The following is a 9,152-nucleotide window of genomic DNA, read 5'->3' as shown; positions in this document are numbered from 1 at the left end:
TGTTATTTTCAAGAGGGGTGAGCTCATTGGCTGAAACCACAGAGGAGCTGGCATCCAAGTGTCAGGGAACAAGCAGCCGAGGTTGCTAGTGGCCTGACGCCGGCCTTCGTTTGCACCACAGCTGGGGAAAGCATCTGGGATAAGTTGCAGGAGCTCTCAGTCTATCTCTCCATCTTTCTATGTGTAAACAAGTGTAACGAGTATTAACTAATGCGAACGAATACGGAGCAATGAAAAGAGCGACTGGGACGAAATAGAAGGCAGCGCCAAGGCTGCAGCTGACAGAAAGACTAAACAGAACTGCTTTTTGCGTTTTAGAGTCTGCCTCGAAGGCCTCGAGCAGCAGCTACAGGAGAGTGGAGGCCAGCAGCCACATGCTATCTGACCGTGACACGGAAAGAGTGACACAGCTGTGCAACATGTGCCAGAGGACTGATAAAATACAAGCTTCTCCTCGTATGATTTCTGCTCGGAGGCGTTGCTCTGTTAACTTTTATGCTGAAGAAAAAAAGAATCGACTCTGACACGTTAAGAAGAATTTAGTAACGCTTATATTGTAGTGCGGTTTAGTGAATTTCCTGTTTACACACAGAAAATCAATATCACATCGCAATGCTTCAAGTTCAGTTAGTGTGATGTTTGACAGAAAACCTTTTTTTTCACGTAAGGGGTCGATATTGAAAAACCGTAGAGAACTTACTGTGATGAAGGTTGATAGCAGACACATTTTATTTTTTATTGCATATAAAACTCAGATCCCACAACAGGATTTCAGTCAGGATGAGGTCTGGATGTTTACTGGACCATTGCAGCACCTCAGTTCTTTCCTTTTTAAGTAATTGATTGGGATCATTGTCCTGTTGCATGACCCACTTTCAGCCAAGGCCTTTTGAATACTTTGGAAATGTAGGTGATTATTTTTAAAGTTAGCAATTTCCAAGGCACATAAAGCATTTTGAACCTTAGTTTTTTCCACAAATAAGGCCAAGAAGTTCACACAGAAAACAGCAATTGAAATCTTTGGAAGAATCCTTAACTGGACAGTAACACTTGGGAAATCACTGGTGGTTTCAGATGAATGGTATTTATTTGAGGGTGGAATTCTTACTTATTGCAAAGAAGAGCTTTTCGCTTTTTTGCAGATACAATGCAATTTAATTCAAACACCATAAAAGTATTATAGAAGATATAATCAAAAGGTTCTGGTGCATCAGGTTGGCAGTGTGCTTGTTGTTTTTTTCCTTACTTGGCTGTGCAACACAAAACATGAACATGAACAACCCCCTAGGGCCAGACTTGAAATGCTGACTTCTGCTGTAACCTTTGCCAAAACATCTACCGCAAACCAGTTACACAGTGTGTCAATGAAAAGGCAGAACTTTTTTGGCCACACCAACAAAATCATCACTCACCACCCTGGAATTGACTTGATCATCTTCAGCAAAGAGAAAACGCGTTTGAGTTACAACACAACGCAGTGGCAGGGATCCAGAGGATTCATAGACACGTCATAGACACCTCAGCTTCACTACTGGAACTTCAACATTATGCACTCCACACTGTATATAAATGCCACTTGTTTTGCACATATTCAACTCTGTATATTTTATATATTTTATTATTATTATTATTATTATTATTATTTTATTTTATTTTTTTACTATTTAATTTGTAAAAATGTGTATACACACACACACACACACACACACACGTAGGAAAATATTTAGTATACACATCCAGAAATGCATACACTATTATATATTGTACATATATTTATTAGTTTCAGGTTGGCCATTCTTGTATTTTGCTCGTTTGTGTTGTTGTGTTTGCACATCTCTGTTGCTTGTGGGGCTCGCACACAAGAATTTCACTCGCATGTGCTGTGCCAGTGTGCCTGCACATGTGATGTGACAATAAAAAGTGATTTGATTTGATTTGAAAGAGCGCATCAAAATACTCAGGGGGTGCTGAGGATTGTGGCCAAATTTAAATGAAGTCTGGTTTCTGACAATATCTTGACCGCACCTTGTATGCAGCATGGAAACAAACACTGGCTGTCAAGAAAACTCTCAAACACGCACATATGAATAATGTAAATGTTGAACCACACCCTGTGTAAACATGTAAAGTAAGCCACACTTCAAATCAAATCAAATCAAAATCAAATCACTTTTATTGTCACATCACATGTGCAGGCACACTGGCACAGCACATGCGAGTGAAATTCTTGTGTGCGAGCCCCACAAGCAACAGAGATGTGCAAACACAACAACACAAACGAGCAAAATACAAGAATGGCCAACCTGAAACTAATAAATATATGTACAATATATAATAGTGTATGCATTTCTGGATGGATGTAATCTACAAACAGCATCCTCACATACGTGTCTCTCTTCTCCAGGTGTGACAGGGCAGTGTGTAGTGTCAGGGCTATGGCATCATCAGTGGACCTGTTGTGGCGGTATGCAAACTGTAGAGGGTCCAGTGAGTCGGGTAGTGCAGAGCAGATGAAGTCCCTGACCAGCTTCTCGAAGCATTTGCTTACGATGGGGGTCAGGGCTACAGGTCGCCAGTCGTTCAATGAGGAGATGGTGGAGGATTTGGGTACAGGGACGATGGTGGCCATTTTGAAGCAGGCTGGGACTACAGACAGAGAGAGGGAAAGGTTGAAGATGTGCGTGAACACTCCAGCCAGCTGAGCCGCGCATGATCTGAGGACGCGGCCGGGAATCCCGTCCGGACCAGTAGCTTTGCGTGCGTTCACCTTCCTGAAGCACTTCCGCACATCCTCCTCAGACACAGTGTGCGCACTGACGTCATCCGCGGTGCGCACATTGTCCGGTCTCATGGTGTTCGCTGTGTCGAATCTAGCGTAGAATACGTTTAGATCCTCACATAGAGAGGCCGTGGTCTGCGGTGTGCTGGTTTTCCCTCTAAAGTCTGTGATCGTGTTTAGTCCCTGCCACATACTCCGAGGGTTGTCAAACTGTTGCTCCACCCTGTCCCTGTACTCACGTTTGGCTGCTTTGATCGTCTTCCGGAGTTGGTAATGTGCGTGTTTGTAGTCCGATGTGTTCGCGGAGGCAAAGGCGGTGTCATTCACCTCCTACATCGTTCCCTCGCTCACCTGGAGACCGCTGGAAGCACTGTGAGAATCATGTTCTTTGATTTCTCCAGTGCCTTCAACACCATTCTTCCCTCGGTTCTAAAGGACAAGCTGGTGAACTCTGGAGTGGACCATCACCTCACTACCTGGATCCTGGACTACCTCACCGACCGACCACAGTATGTGAGGACTCAGGGCTGTGTGTCGGACAGGGTCGTCTGCAGTACGGGGGCCCCACAGGGAACGGTTCTGGCTCCGTTCCTCTTCACCATCTACACTGCAGACTTCTCCCACAATTCCACCCAGTGCTTCCTGCAGAAGTTCTCTGATGACTCTGCAATAGTCGGCCTCATCACTGATGGGGACGACAAGGAGTACAGAGGTCTGACCCAAGACTTTGTGGACTGGTGCCAGCTGAACTACCTCCAGATCAACGCCAGTAAAACCAAGGAACTGGTGGTAGACTTCCGCAGGCACAAGCATTCTCCACTTCTTACCTTTGAGGAAAACTCTGTTCAAAGGCTCCATTTTTACAGTATTGTGCAAAGTCTTGAGTCACCGCTCATTTCTTTCAATATTGATTCCAAGGAGCCAGGCTTTCTTGTAATATTTTAAAGTGATCTTGAGCAATACTTCTGCTTTTCTGGAGGTCTTTCGAAGTTTTTGTTTGGATACTGGTTGCCTTTTCTCTCATTTCCAGTCCAGTCCTTGTACCTGAGCATTTTCACAGGAATGCTTTTTTCTGTGAGTTCAAGTATCTCGGGGTCTTGTTCGCGAGTGATGGGAGAAGGGAGCCGGAGATCGACAGACGGATTGGGGCTGCAGCTGCAGTAATGCGGACGCTGCACCGGTCCGTCGTGGTGAAGAGGGAGCTGAGTGTAAAAGCGAAGCTCTCAATTTACCGGTCGATCTACGTCCCTACCCTCACCTATGGCCACGAGCTGTGGGTAGTGACCGAAAGAACGAGATCGCGGATACAAGCGGCAGAAATGAGCTTCCTCCGAAGGGTGGCTGGCCTCTCCCTTAGAGATAGGGTGAGAAGTTCGGCCATCCGGGAGGGGCTCAGAGTAGAGCAGCTGCTGCTCCACATCGAAAGGAGCCAGCTGAGGTGGTTCGGGCATCTGACAAGGATGCCCCCCGGGCGCCTCCTGGGTGAGGTGTTCCAGGCATGTCCCACCGGGAGGAGGCCCCGGGGCAGACCCAGGACACGCTGGAGAGATTATATCTCTCGGCTGGCCTGGGAACGCCTTGGTATTCCCCCGGACAAGCTGGAGGAGGTGGCTGGGGAGAGGGAGGTCTGGGCCTCTTTGCTTAGGCTGCTGCCCCCGCGACCCGGCCCCGGACAAAGCGGATGAAGATGGATGGATGGATGGATGCTTTTTTGTCTGTTAAGCCAGTTAACACCAACAGATGAATCATTCAGGCACAAAAAGGCTCCCTAATTTAGCAAAGACATATTTGTATCTTTCGGTACTTTGTCGCTTGTAGACTTTCACAAAACTGCATTATTTGTTCTAATTTCTTTAGCTGAATTCATGAACGCTGCCAAAGATAGCACAGTTTGACAGACATAAAATGATATTTGTGCAAATATTCCCTAGGTACTATCGGCATGGCATAGCTCAGCTAAAACCTTATACACCTTGCTGAGATATGCCATGCGTCCTTAAAAGATTTGAGGAAACTGGACAAGTGGAGTAAAAAAGAAGTGTCAGGCCTAAAAACTATTTACAGCAGATGAACAGTATCCGAAAGTCATGTCCTTAAGAAACAGGAAAAAAGATCTGGCCCTTCAGTTGACTCTACTGTTCACTGAAGCCTCATCAGAAATGATCTCAGTGTACGCGTGGCTGTCAAAAAGACAATCCTAAGGAAGGGAAACAGGGTATTACAAATCACACAAGAACTGGACTGAAAATCAGTCGCAGCAAAGCAAACTGATGGAATTATAAATGGAGAAAAGTACCATCAGATTTTGATCTACTATGTAATACCATCTTGAAATTATTAGATTGGCAACAGTGTCTTTTGCGTTTTAGCACGAATATCAGTGCAGTAAAAACATACCCTGATAGAAAAACACATTGTAACTCTGTCAGTCATGGATTGGCCTTTGCAGACCTCAACATTATTAAAGCAGAGTCTCATCTTGACAGAGAACAGAACAAAAGGCAGAAACATCCAAAATGTCCTTCCTGGAGAACTATTCCCGAAGACTGCTTAAAGAACCAACAAGAAAGCTTGACTAACAGAGTTCAGGCTGTGTTGGAGAATAAAGGCAGTCACACCAAATATTGACTTTCAAGCTCCTTGGATTTCTAGAAACTCAGTTTTTCCCTTGAAATGCTGTATTTCGTTTGTGTTTGCACATGCTTTTCAGTAAATCACTGCACCTTTTGTTGCATTTTCCTAGCATATATAAAGTAATGTGAGCTAGCTCGAGACTTTTGTGCAATTCTATAGTTTTTAATATAAAATGTTAAATGTCAGTGCGATCTTGATTGAGGTTTTCTCAGTGATAAACTATAAACCTTTAGCTTCTTGCTCTACATTCAGTGTGTGTGTGTGTGTGTGTCACAGTGTGTAATAAGGGCCCACATCTGTGTGCCACTCAGCTTATCTGTGAATGTGTTTGCATGTCTGTATGTGTGCGTGAGTTTGTGAGGGTCAATCTGGGCAGCAGTCCAGACTGCAAAGAAAAAGAGTTTCACCACAGGAGGTGGGTCTGGGCAGAGTTCCAATCATCCTCGCAGACACACACACACATCGCTCGAGGCTGTGGCCCTGTGCTGTTGATGCCTGCGGGCAGGCCTGACCACTCGCTGCCCCCACAGACACACTGAGGAAAACAGTGAGAGAGCTGGAGAGGGAAGGATAAAAAAAGGGGGAAACGGAGGGAAGAGCTGTATAGAGCAGAGAGAGGACAAGCTGATAAGGATGGAGACCGAGAGAGACACGGAAAAACAGAGGCTGATAACGACGGGGGGAAACAGAAAGATGGGGAGAATGATGTGTCGAGAAGGTTTGGGGTAAGGAAAAAAAGATGGCAGCAAACACATGGAAAGAAAGGAAAGGGGAGGTGTGGGTGGGTTATACATTGGTGTGCTTGTTGTAGTGGGAGGTGGAGTGAGGGGTCCAGAGATAGAGAAAGGGGAGGAATAATGAGAAAAGATAGAGAAAGGAATGGAAAAGCAGTGGAAAGAGGAAGGGGGGGGGGGGGGGGGGGTGACAGACAAGTGCTTTAAGCATAGTGGAAAAGGGATAAGATAAAGGAGCGCAGGAGGGAGAAGTGTGCATGTGTGCTTGAGAGGCCGAGAGGACAACAGACTGAGACAAAGAGGGAAAGAGAGGTAGCTAATGTGGTTTACATTAGTGATAACATACAAAGTATTTTTTAATTGAGGCAATAGAGAGATGACAAGAGGGCAAGAGGAAGAGATAAAGCAGGAAATTTGAGAAGGATAAAAGGCTGGGAAAAGATAAGCACAGAAATAACAAACCTATTAGATCCAGAGGGAAACACTTCGTAAAAACATGCAGATTCTTAAAAATTTTAATGTTATTATTTTTTTAACACCAATTAATCAATCGATCGAGCCTGTACTACTCCTTAGCTTCAGGTTTCAATGTCTTTTAACCCTGTTTTGGTTTACGCTGACAAAAAGCCCTAAAAAAAACTATTTTTAAGTTTGACGTCATTTTCACATTTAACTTCTTCTCCTATTCTAACACTCAACCAAATCACTGGGAGTTAAAATGTTTGGTGTGGATGCTATTCCAGGTGTTAGGATAAAATTTAACGTCATGTTATCCATGAAAAAGAGGATTTACGAGTTTGAAGTTAGCAGGAAGTTAGCTTGCTAGTTTCTCTTGAAAGGCGATATACCATATTCTGACTGAGGAGTTTCTAAAAACCTAAAACGTTGAGCTCGGCTATGACTTTGGACATAAATGAAGACAGAGCTAAACAGCAGCAGTATCTGAAGGATTACTGAAGTTAGGCCAGCTGGCATATAGCGTGTTACCTGTTTGCTAGCTAAAGAGCTATATTTAGGTTAATAGAAGCACATTAGCAAACTGAAGATGGAGGATGAGTGTCAACTTTTTCCTTATGATAAAAGTCAATGTAAGGGTCCCCGATGGGGAGACACAAATGCACAACATGAGGTTAGTCGGTTTCTTCCTGTTAGAAGGGAGTTTTTTCTTCCCATTGTCGCCATGCGCTTGCTCGTAGGTAGTCATCTGATTGTTGGGGTTTTTCTGTATTGTTGTAGGGTCTTTACCTTACAAGTTAAACCACCTTAAGGCAACTACTGTTCAGATTTGGTGCTATATTGGGGCGATTGTGGCTCAAGAGTTGGGAGTTCGCCTTGTAATCGGAAAGTTGCCGGTTCAAGCCCCGGCTAGGACAGTCTCGGTCGTTGTGTCCTTGGGCAAGACACTTCACCCGTAGCCTACTGGTGGTGGTCAGAGGGCCCGGTGGCGCCAGTGTCCGGCAGCCTCGCCTCTGTCAGTGCGCCCCAGGGTGGCTGTGGCTACAATGTGGCTTGCCATCACCAGTGTGTGAATGTGTGGATGACGGGATATGTAAAGCACTTTGGGGTCCTTAGGGACTAGTAAAGCGCTATATAAATACAGGCCATTTACCATATATAAATAAAATTCAGTTGAATTGAACTGATGCTTGACTTCCTTGTAAATTTTTCTGTCAGACATGAATACAAGGTTTGTTGGACATCCATATGCCAGGTTTTTTTTAGGAACTATGCACACCTACTGCTACTATTCTTCAAGTAAAATTGAATAAAGCATAAGAAGGATGACTGCTTATCCATCACGTGTCCATGTGATCTCTACCTTATGCTACGTTGGGAATTATCTCATGTTTTGATTGTACTTTTATTTTTCTTCTTCCCAAAGACTCCATATCGATGTAAGAAGGGCAAAAGAAAAAGCTGACACGTGACAAAGGTTTCAACAGCACCAAGTGTGAAATATTTGTTGTCTCTCTGCTGTTGCTCTCACCCTGCTTTCCTGTAGTGCAGAAAATGGCAGAGAAGAGGTTCAGCAAGACAGGCAGGCTGACGGAGAGACAGAAAGAAAGCGTGAGACAGAGAGAGAGAGAAAGAAAGAACGTCTGTGTCGGTGCCAGAGTGCAGTATAAGGTTTCCTGAGGGTTGTTTTCCTGACTTAGCCGTTCCGTAAGCCCTCCATCCACCTCCCCTGTTACACACACACACACACACACACACACACACACACACACACACACACACACACACACACACACACACACACACACACACACACACACACACAGCTCACTTCTCCTCAAATCACGCTACATATCGCAGGAGATAGAGGCTTTTGGAAAAGTGAGCCTAGTTCCCTTGGGCTATTCCCAAACCAGTGCTCGGGTTACACCACCACCTTCCAGAGCGCAGTTCCTCAGTGTTAGGCTGAGTTTACTTAGGCAGACGCCTCTCTCCTCAAAAACGCTGCACAATCACCCCCAGAGCACTTAATCTCTGTTATTGGAACTCTGCTCCTATCAGTCCCCTTCCATCTAAATATTATTGGAGGCAGAGATAATAAAAAGTTGCAATAAATATGTGAAATAACACTGAGAGTGCACAGCAAGTCCACTTCCTTAGCCGTTTACATTTGAAATGAATGTGCTAATACGAGAGGGGTACATATGTAACCGCTGGCTCAGTGGAGCGGCTTAAAAATGTTAGTGTAAAAGTGAAGTTCCTGGTTCAAAAGCCACAGTTGGCTGTGAGTACTGGTAAAGCTGGTCAACGAAAGTGCGCTTCACAGTAAGGATGTGTAAGTAAGGCCAACGTCAAGTTGGCCTTGACGTTAAATTGTCTGCGCTCCATTTACGGTTAATCTGATTGCTCGCTCTGAAAGATGGCTCAGAGTCAAAAGATGCATCATCCTTATGCAGCAATGACGTGGTTTCCCTGCAAAAGCAACTGACAACTGTAGTAACAACAAAGGTGAACAGATAAGTCTACTGCTGGGCATAGCTGGACTGGCC

This window comes from Aulonocara sp. 'chitande type north' Nkhata Bay, linkage group LG3, assembly GCF_057382095.1.
Source record: "Aulonocara sp. 'chitande type north' Nkhata Bay isolate Kocher_YH1m ecotype deep benthic linkage group LG3, A_spYH_male_GT1.1, whole genome shotgun sequence".
NCBI classification, from domain to species: domain Eukaryota; kingdom Metazoa; phylum Chordata; class Actinopteri; order Cichliformes; family Cichlidae; genus Aulonocara; species Aulonocara sp. 'chitande type north' Nkhata Bay.
The sequence above is the reverse complement of the archived record's forward strand: the minus strand, read 5'-3'. Positions refer to the sequence as shown.